Below are 9,675 nucleotides of genomic sequence, written 5' to 3'. Positions count from 1 at the left end.
AGCCTGAGGAATTTCTTCAGGCCTGGGAAGCCTGCAGCCTTCCTTCTGTTCTCTGCTCCCTCCGAAATGAAATCTTCCGCCTCCCATGCTCCCGATCCCTGGCTCCTTCTCAATCCTCACCCACTGAAGGCTGTGTGACACGGCGCAGAAAGCAAGGTCTTGGGGAGGGGTGAGAAATAGATCTAATTTTGATCATCCTGGCTCTGCCACTTACTGGCTGTCTGATCTCGGGGGTTTCAATCTCTGAGCCTTGGTTTTTTTATTTCTAAGAAGGGGATAATAGCAGATTATGAAAATTAAATGAGTCGGCGTATGAGGGGGACTCAGTACACTGTTTGCCCTGTAGGCATCAAGACTACGGACTCTAGGGATAGATGGTCTAATGACAGAATTTAAGGGTTCAGCCAGCAGCGGAGTTGGGAGGAATTTTAGGGGCAACCTGTCGTCTCTTTTGAAACATCTACTCTGCATTGTCTTAAAGAATCTAACAATTGGTAGGTGGCTTTGGCCTTCCCATTGGGCACCCACATTAACCTCCGATCAGAGTCTCACCTCAGGGCCCGCTCTCAAACAGCTGCGTTGAGGAGGGTTGTGAGGCTCTGTCTCTGCCCCACGAGAACAAAGGGTGAGCCTGAGCGGCAACCCCTGCTGTGGCAAACGGAGCTCCGTATTTGCCATCCCTGTTTGCCTCCCAGCGCGTATCCCACATCCTAAGGCGACGTGTTTGACGGAGGTGTAGAACCAAGTCTGGATATTTAAGCAGGCACAATACGCATTTAGCTTGTTTGAATTCAGATGATGTTTTCCTTGAGCCAGGGCTGCAATCTGAGAGGTGGGCCCAGGCCCAATCTTAAAGAGCTGCTTGGCAACTCTAACAATTGGCAAAAGAGGGAAGAAATGGGTAAATAAAGTTTTAAAAATACGCCAAATGCCAAGCATTTTGTATTTCATTTCTAATGTTTTTGTTTACAGATATTTGCTGTATTTCAGGAATTCCAGCAGCGAATACCCAACTATTACAAACCTCCACCTGTTCCTGAGGAGGGACTTAAGAAATACGTTTCCAACAACCCAGACAGAGTGAAGAGTGGAGGCGTCCCCTGGGGTCAGTGACACCACAAGTTCCCTGCCTTCCAGAACACTTACACCACCTTCTTGGTGGTGAATAAATGAGGAAAATCTTACCTAGAGAGAGAGAGAGCAGTTTACAAACATCTGTTGACTTAAAGTTATTGATAATCAGTTTTTCCTCAAGATTAAGTTTTGATGGAGGAAAAAAACAAGTTTTGATGGAGGAAAAAAAGGGAAGAAAGAGGGAGGCCTGCAATTTTGATGGGGGGAGGAAAGAAGGAAATTCGGGAGAAGAAGGGAAAGGTATCCCGTTTCAGGTTTCTCTATGTCAGTGTCCTGGAGAAGGCTTAAAATGGGTAGAAGGCTAAAATGAGAAGGCTGGCGCCGAGGCTCCAGCACCCAGATCATCTGGGGGAAGTCAGCGCACCTGGCTTTGTCTTTCTGGGTCCTTCCTCACAGTCCTTCAGCTGGCAGACTGGAGGGCAGCAGGGAGCCCTGTGCTCCCTTCCCCACCATTCATAAACCAATAATCACTGTTGATGCTGGTGAAGGTGGAGAGAATGGGATGCGCTCTAGTCGCACCTGTGGCAAAAATCTGTGCTAAGGTATTCAGCAGCTTTGCTTTGGTGATTCATGTGTAATGATAACGTCGGTCCCTTGTGTTTGCAGGGCCTTTCTCTCCTCTGAGTTCTGAGAAGAGCAGCAGGAAGAGGAGAACTTTATTTATTGAGGACCTGCCATACACCAGGCCCTTTGCTAGAAAGTTCAGTGCTTTATTTCCAAGCCTCAGTGTGATATCACAAGGAAAGAACGAATTTTTCCAACTCGTGGTCGAGGAAATTGAGGATTAAGAGGATGTCGTGAGGCTGGTGTTCAAAAGAAGCTTTGTTTAGTAAAAGCAGTCTTCTGTGGCCAATGCAAAGGGGAAGCTCCTTTCAAGGTATACAGTGGTGGCAGCCAAAGAGCTCATCTCCGTTTTATTACTCTTTAGTCTCTCTTGTTTTCACGTGGTGCCCCGCTGTATTCCCATGTTGAAACACTTACAGGGATCTCTATGGGCGGAGCCTGTTCGGATTCTTTTCCTCCTCCGACTAGAAATGCACTTCGGTCTGTCATGTCAATGCATCCCATCCTCTCAGCTGGTCACTCTGAGTGTTCCAGAAGGTTGTTAACAGGCACAGGGTGTCCCTTCCGTCTAGCCAGGGCCAGACGGCATCCGCTGATGAGGTGCCGGCCATGCTCTCTCTGCCCGCTCCAGCCACCTCCCCGTCAGGCACTCGGCTAGCCTGCTTGAGTACTGCTTCCTGTATTAAAGCCCCAGGGCCCTGAGAGCCTCCTTTCACTGGTTTCATCTGACCTTGTGGTTTGCTTGTGTTTATCTAGAACCCTTCAAGGGCGGGAAGGTGGGAGGAACCTGCCCACGGATGAGCAGTCAGAGGTTCTGTCCAAACTGAAGACTAAGTCAAACATTTGCGGGTAAGTACAGTGGGCTTCTAAATCCGTCCAGAGCAGTTCAGGTCTGCCCTCTGGAGATTCTCATTCATTCCGGAATTGCCCTGAAACTGCCAGGATGACCAGGGAAGTCAAGGCCTACTCTTCAGCAGAGCTCCATCTAGCGGAATTGCTTTCAACTGCAAGCTTCATGCCGCCAAGGGAGTCCCTGTTGCGTAAGGGATCTGGCACCGGCTTCTTAGTTCAGGCTGTGTCAATGGGATGACTGGGCATTTCCCAAATCCAAATAAGTCGTGTTAACATATCGTGGATGTAAGCAGAGTGTATGTGAACTGAGAGGCCACTTCAAAGCCCGAGAGCTTGAGTTCCACGTCCTCTTGGCTCCGGGAGAGCAGAGTGGATCTTATACTGGGATGGAGTCTCTGGCTGCTGGAGTAGTGGAGAGGAGGAGGGAAGGAGAGGACAGAACAAGGCACACGTCCTGGAAATTTCCGTGTAAGATCCGGCATGGGCAGATTAAATGAACCCTGTCCTTATGCACACAGAGGCAGACAGATGCGCTGCCTGCCCGGTTTCGGAAGCTGGCTCTCAGCCACCCAGAGGGAAGATCCCCATCTCTCCTCACCCCGCCAGGCTGGCATTGTCAGGAGGTCCTAAATGTTTAAATTCTTTCTACATCGCCTGTTGCCCAGTGTGTTCTGAACATAAATGATTTCAGTCCTTTCATCCCTCTCCCTCAGAGGCAGCTTGCTACAATTTTGTAGGGTTAAAATTTCAGGGAATTAACTGCTCAGATAAACTCACACCACCCAGACACCCTGGAACTCCATGAGGAATAGTGTATCGTTTTCTAAGGCTGCTTTGATAAAGTGCCACGAACTGGTTAAAGCAATAGAAATGTACCGTCTCCCGGTTCTGGAGGCTGGAACTCCAGGATCCAGGTCTCAGCAGCACGATGCTCTCTGAAGGTGCCAGGAGAGAATCTGTGCCTCTCTCCCAGCTTCCTGTGCTCTGGCCATCCCTGGCCTTCCTTAACTTGTAGACGTGTCACATGAGCCTCTCCCTGCGGCGCTGCACGGTGATTTCCCATCCTCTCCCTCTGCGTGCGCCTGCGCCTCCATGTTCCACTCTTTGTGCGCCTCCTCTGCGCTTCTCATGACGACACCAGTCACACGGATCAGGGACTCAGCCTCCTCCAGTGGGACCCCATCTTTACTTCCATCTTGATGCGCCTTGCAAAGATCCTATTTCCAGAGAAGGTCACATTCACAGGTACTGATTGTTACGACTTTAATGTATCTTTGGGGGACACGTTCAACTCATGAGAAATAGGAAGGGACAACAGCAGGCAGAATCCACAAGACCAATGCCAGTTTGGAGGGTGGGGGAGCATGGAGGCAGGGACTCCCCATCGCGGCGGATGGTTGTTTCCTCGAGTTCCCACATTCTTATCCCTCCAGATATCCGTTACACGAGGCTACATATGCAAACCAGCAAGACCCCAATATCACATACTATTATTAGAATAAGATTCAAAATATATTTTAAACGTATGCCATTTATTTTTGGTGGGTGTACTGGAAATAAATATGACCCATTTAACACTCTCTGTGCATTTTCACTGAAAAAGAGCCAACCAGAAATATGCAGAAACTTTTTTCTCAGTTATTTTACCTAGGATTCCTTCTTTCTCTCTCTCTCTTTTTTTAAAAAATTTACTTATTTGAGAGAGAGCGAGACCGAGAGCAGTGGGGACAGGGAGAAGGAGACTCCCAAGCAGACTCCCCATTAAGTGTGGAGTCCCACGCGGGGCTGGATCCCATGACCCTGAGATCATGACCTCAGCTGAAACCAAGAGTCAGCTGCTAAACCAACTGTGCCACCGAGGTGTCCCTCCAGGATTCTTTGTTATCTGCTATGTTATCTATTTGATAGATAATTCAGTAGATCCTGTTGCACCAAAGCATACAACACTCCTATTCCTTATATTTTTCATGACTCTATTGCCTTATTACTGGTAACACATGCATGTCTGCAACACTTAAGTGCCGTCCTTATAGAAAATACTTTATCCCTCCGTTCAAATAGACTTAATAGTGATGCCGATCATTGACTGCTTCTAGGTGCCGGACATCATGCTAATTGATTTATATGCATCATTTTATTTACTTCTTAAAATAAGCTTATGCTCTAAGTATCATTTCTACTTTACAGACGAGGAAGCTGAGCTTGGGCGGCAGAGTATCTTGCCCCAAATCACACCAGGTGTTTAGTGGTGAAGCAGGAATCTGGATTCGAGTTTATGATTCACAGCTTGTGCTGGGCTACCTTCACATAACATCCTCCACAGTCAGCCTGGCGGATTTTCCTTGACAGACCTTGCCCCTTTTCCTTACCCCAACCTCTGACTCACAAGAAGAGCAGCTCAGGTTTAGGTATGTAGACAAATGCCAAATGGTCCAAACCCATTTCAACATTCTCACATTTTACTTTTTTTTTTTAGATTTTTTTTTTTTTAATTTCTTTGAGAGAGAGCATGAGAGGAGAGGAGGTCAGAGGGAGAAGCAGAGCTGGGAGCCCAATTCAGGACTTGACCCTGGGACTCTGGGATCACGACCTGAGCTGAAGGTAGTCGCTCAACCATCTGAGCCACCCAGGTGGCTCCCACATATTACTTTTAACCACTAGATGGAAATGTGCCTATTTTCTCATCTCCAAAATATCTTGAGCCCTTTAAGTGAATTCATCTCTCCTCTTTGGGCCCCTGAAATTCAAATGGCCATAGAGCCAGAACCACATTATTAGTGAGTCAAAACACACAGAACTAGGCCAATGAGCTGCCGTATTCGTCACATTATTAAAAGTGACAAACGTTCCATAGCAATTCCAGATGGCGGTCGGATCAACAATCAATTTACATACAATAGATGCTATAGGCTTGGAAACTACATGAATGTATGTTTCAGTCCACAAAGAGCTACATCAGTGTAACAATCATGATAAAAATTATGTATCTAGTGAATGTGAAGGTGTGATGAGCAACTTTAAAAAGGCCCTGGTAGTTTTCTATAAAATCACATGTAATTGTTATGGACCGTGTATGGACAGTATCTTTGCATGGACACAGTACATGATGGAGGGGTTGTCGCAGCTGTGAGTATGTGCTTGACCTCATCGGGCAATGTGCCAGGCCCGCTGTAAGGCACGGTGTGTACACCGGAGAAGCAGATAACACAGCTCCTGCCTCGCGTCATGGCCTATGCCATGGCGGTTACGACACAGACAGAGAGATCTGCCCTGGGGGTTCTGTGTGTGTGTATGTGTGTGTGTCTATGGATGCGTATATGTGTGTGTATAAACGTATTGTGGGCTTGTGTGTAGAGAGCTGATTTTCACCATTCGTGGGTTCTGTATTTGTGAATTCACCTACTCACGAAAATATATTTAAAACCCCCCAAATCAATACCTGTGCTTCTGTGGTCAGTTGCCGAGATGTGCGGAGCGGTCAAAAACGTGGACCCCTTGATGTGACACGCTCCCAGCTCAGGGCCAACCAGGCAGCGCGCTACCTGCTTGTTTCGGCCACCACACTGCAAACATGTGTCCTTTCCGCCACCTACTTAGTGTCATGTTTCTTGCATTTTTTTTGTGCTTTTTGTTGATTTCGCTGTTTAAAATGTCCCCGAGTGTAGAGCTGAAGCACTGCCTGGTGTCGCTAAGTGCAAGAAGGCCGGGCTGTGCCTCACAGGGAAACCAGGTGGGCTAGAAAAGCCTCCTTCAGGCATGAGTTATAATGCTATTGGCATGAGCTCAATGTAGTTAATTAACAAGATACATTAAATAAGCTGTCTTTTAGAGGAAACACACAGAAAGCAAGCTTAAGTACTGACCAGCTGATGAAAGAAAATATGATCCAAACTCTAAGAAAACTAACTCCTTGTTTCCCCCAGGAGAAGTGGGGCAGGATTCATGGCGACCTTATGGACCCTTACTACTCTGAATCAGAACTGACTCTTTGTTGTATACACACACAGAGAGTTATGCAGAGTACTGGGAGAATCCCATATGCTCCGAGGAGCGGAGCATCTACAAAAATCAGTACGGCTGCTCAGCACCCCTCAGATGAGTCGCATGGACACAGATGGGAGGAGGCACGCGGAGGAAGGTCACTACACTCAGTGAAAAGAAAAGTTACTAGATTAGAAGTTATTAGATTTCAAGAGGACTTCTGATTCGTGGACCGAGTAGTCTGATCTTTGCATCTTTCACTGAAGGCAGGAAGGTACAGATAAGATGGAGAGGGAAGATAGGAAAATCCATGACACTCCAACGTGGGGATGTAAGGGTTGGGGAGGGCTGATTTCTGATCCCATGAAAGGACCGATTAAGAGCAGGGCTAATCATGTCCTGATAGGCTCCAGGGATGACAACCACAGATGTTACAATTATCTTATCACTTTTCTGTTATTTTTAATCCTCTCCTCTGTTTTCCTGCCCTGGACAGCACTGAATTGCCTTGGATGACTTCAAAAATACTTCTAGCCTGATTTAGAGTTGGAGGAGGACAAAAGACGTCCAGCGGGCTTCCTCCCTGCAGCGCCTGAGTACGAGACGCAAGCCTGGCTAAGAGCAGATGGGGCAGCCGCAGAGAGCAGCCAGCCAGTCCCCGCCCCACTGAAAAGACAAACACGGGGGCATCCCCACCATGCAGACATAGTTCTAAGACAGTGCCCACAGGCAAATGGTCCTTGGGTGACTTCCCTATGGCCAGCCACACAAGAAGAGCTGGACCTTCTAAGAGCCATGTCAGGAAGTTCCAAAGACTACAGTGATTGGAGCTTATGAAAAGTGCGTGGTCAACTGAGAGGGCCTTGGTGGGTCTCTCAGAGCCACGGAACGAGGAAGATGACTCACCAGCCTGAGGGGGAGTGTGGCGTCAGCACCTGCTGGAAGGACTACAGAGCTACTCAGAACTAGTCAATAACACTTTTGTTTCTGTATCATAGAAAATGATCTTTCGACCAGGAAGTGGCCAAGAAAAATAGGGCCGGAGATGCAAAACCCAGAGAGCGCGCCAGAGCGAGAGCCAACAGGCCTCCAAGCTCAGGAGAACCACGTGCGAGGGGCCTGGGAGCCATTGAGGGGCGGCCTGAAGAGCAGGACCCATGAGAGGGAAGTGACAAGTCCCAAGGACAAATCAGAGGTCCTGCTCTAAGGCAAAGAGGGAAGTGGAATGCATAGACAACAGGTATTGGTTCCTGGCTGAAGACGACAGCGTGTCACAGAGCCGTCCGTTTTTAGCCCTCAGCATGAGCACGAGGAATGGGCGGTGACAAACCAGCCCCGTTTCCCCATTTGGTAGGATGACAATTACACTAGCAGTCATGGGAAACCCAGGGAGCCTGGGGTGTGGATTTTGGCCGAGGCTCTCATGGCACCACGTAAACAAGACGGAGAACTGTGCAGCGGGGATGATCCCCTCACAACCACAGCCTGGGAGCTCGCCTGGTCAAGAACCTGGGCCCGCCGGTAAGAAATCCCCTCCCGATTCCAAAATGCAGGAAAACGGATGGGATGCCAACTCGGAGCAAGAAGCTGAGAACTTACTACGTCTCTCCTATTATTAGAGTTTTGATACCAGGAATACAAAGATGCATTCCTCCCTTGAGTGAGCTCATTCCTCAAAAGATTAAACCCAGTAATTCCACTAAGTTTCCACTGAAAACTTGTACATAAGCATTCATAACATATTACATTCAGCCAAAATGTGGAAACAAGGTCACATGGGGTAAGACAGCCTCCAGCTTATATACCAGGCGGCCTGCTTTATCTTTGTAAGCCTGCAGACTGGCCCTAATATAAATGGTTAAGTTTCCGGAAGGTGCGACGTCCCTCCCATTTTCTCAGACCTCTCCCCTACAAGGACTTTCTGAATTAGACCTGGGCTGTGGCTACTTAAATTATGTGGTGACAGATGCTGATGACACTGATTAATGCCTAGAACCGTTGGATCATGATGTTGTACACCCAAAACTAAGATAACACTGTATGTTAAAGATGCTTCAATTAAAAATTTATTTAAAATCAAATAAAGTTAAAAATTCATGTGCTCTGTGGCACTCGCCATATTCCAGTGCTCCATAGCCATTGTGGCTAGTGGCTACCATATTGGACGGACAGGTTCAGAACAGACATCAACTCAGAAAATTCGTAGGATAATTCTGATCCAGAAGGTTTCACCTTCACCTTCAAAAGCATTTCTGATTTTTCACAGGTACCCGAGCTGAGCTGACCTCCTTCTTGATCCTCTAGAATTGAAATCCTGCTGATGTCACGCAAATCATCTCTATTTCGGACCTTGTCAGAAATTTGAGCCTGCCGTTCACATGGGTCAGCGCCAAGTGGAACATCACGCTTCATTTCTTAAGTGGTGACTTTTCTGACGCTGTTGCCAATTTTATATTTTATGCATCACATTTCCTTTTCTGAGTCATATTGATGAATGAAAAACTGTCAGAGTTTGGAGACAAATGTAGGAAAACTAGAGAGAACTGTAAGAGAGATGCGTTAGCTGCAGGGTTGGGGGCTGACTGGGCTGACTTCAGCAGGCTGGCCATTAGGCAGACCTGGATATCAGTTTGATTATTAATGAGGGCATCATCGATGATAAAGGGGTTGTGACAGCAAGCATTACAAGTAGTCATTATATGCCAGAGTTGACTTAACACACTTTAATCACCACAGCCAATATAATTGATTTCAAAGTCTTCATAGCTTGATACTCAAATAAATTGGTAGTTGGTGAAGCCACGCCCACTGAGGGTTTCAGTCTACAGTGGAAAATCCAGTCCTAGCAGAAGATGCCTACAGGGAAGATTTTTTTCTTGTTTCCACCTATGCCCAAAGACCCCTAATAAAAACTGTCTAGATTAGAAATCGCCTTCTCCAAGTGATTTTCTGAGAGTGAACCCTACTCTCCAAGGACACAGCTTTTGACTTCAATTAAACCCTCCTTGAAATGCAGTTTGGTTAGTCAAATAGAGGCACTGTTACCACCCAGCGACTCTCAGAAGAGCCCCACCAAGGATATTTCCAGGAGATTTTTCCTCAAAGAGGGAACTCTTTAAAAGTTTTGCTCAGATGCCTATAATC

The 9,675-nt window shown here is 47.2% G+C and overlaps 1 long non-coding RNA gene across 1 annotated transcript; it reads left to right on the top strand.

The window, feature by feature from the left end:
- Positions 1-2,434: 2,434 nt before the first annotated feature.
- On the top strand, positions 2,435-9,407 carry LOC123954396. The gene is made up of 3 exons (XR_006821073.1): positions 2,435-2,547; positions 7,028-8,052; positions 8,798-9,407. It is a non-coding gene; the product is annotated as an uncharacterized LOC123954396 (long non-coding RNA).
- Positions 9,408-9,675: the final 268 nt, after the last annotated feature.

This window comes from Meles meles, chromosome 12 (genome assembly GCF_922984935.1).
Source record: "Meles meles chromosome 12, mMelMel3.1 paternal haplotype, whole genome shotgun sequence".
NCBI lineage: Eukaryota > Metazoa > Chordata > Mammalia > Carnivora > Mustelidae > Meles > Meles meles.
Note: the sequence above shows the minus strand (reverse complement) of the source record. Positions and strands in the feature narration are given on the sequence as shown.